Raw genomic sequence first — 602 nt, 5'->3', positions numbered from 1 at the left:
TTGGCGTTCGGTAGATTGTTTTATTTCTGAGTTCTCTATTCTGTTTCCTTGTCTATGTCTCTACTTTCATACCAGTACCATACTATTTTGGTTACTATAGTCTTGCGGTATAATTTGAAGTCCCGTAATGTGATGCCCCCAGATTTGTTCTTCAGTACAATGTTAAATGCAGAGGTGAAAGTGAGCATTTTTGGTTTGTTCCTGATTTTAACAGTAATGCTCTCAGCCCTCACTATTGAGATTCTATTTGCTATGTGTTTTGCAAAAATGCTTTTTATCATGTTGATAAAATTGTATTCTATTCCTAGCTTTTTGAGTTTTTAGATATAAAAATGGTGTTTCATTTTGTGTAAAGCTTTTTGCAACAATTGATGTGATGATGTGATGTTTTTCCTTCATTCTGTTAATGTGGTGTGTTACATAGATGACTTTAGTATGTTGAATCATTGTTGACTTTTTTGGATAAAGGCCTCTTGGTCATGGTGTATAATCCTTTCAATGTGTTATACAGTTCACGTTTAAACAATATGGATTTGAACAGTATGGGTAGATTTATATGTAAATTTTTAAAAATAGATACATTTGAATCTCTATATTGGAGG

At 32.2% G+C, this 602-nt stretch overlaps 1 long non-coding RNA gene across 3 annotated transcripts in view; it reads left to right on the top strand.

Moving 5' to 3' along the window:
- Nucleotides 1–602, top strand: part of LOC105818532 — a 15,950-nt gene that overhangs the window by 5,779 nt on the left and 9,569 nt on the right. The window lies entirely within an intron of this gene.

The sequence above is a fragment of the Propithecus coquereli genome, unplaced genomic scaffold (assembly GCF_000956105.1).
Source record: "Propithecus coquereli isolate 6110/MARCELLA unplaced genomic scaffold, Pcoq_1.0 Scaffold442, whole genome shotgun sequence".
Taxonomy (NCBI): Eukaryota; Metazoa; Chordata; class Mammalia; order Primates; family Indriidae; genus Propithecus; species Propithecus coquereli.
The sequence above is the reverse complement of the archived record's forward strand: the minus strand, read 5'-3'. Positions and strand labels throughout refer to the sequence as shown.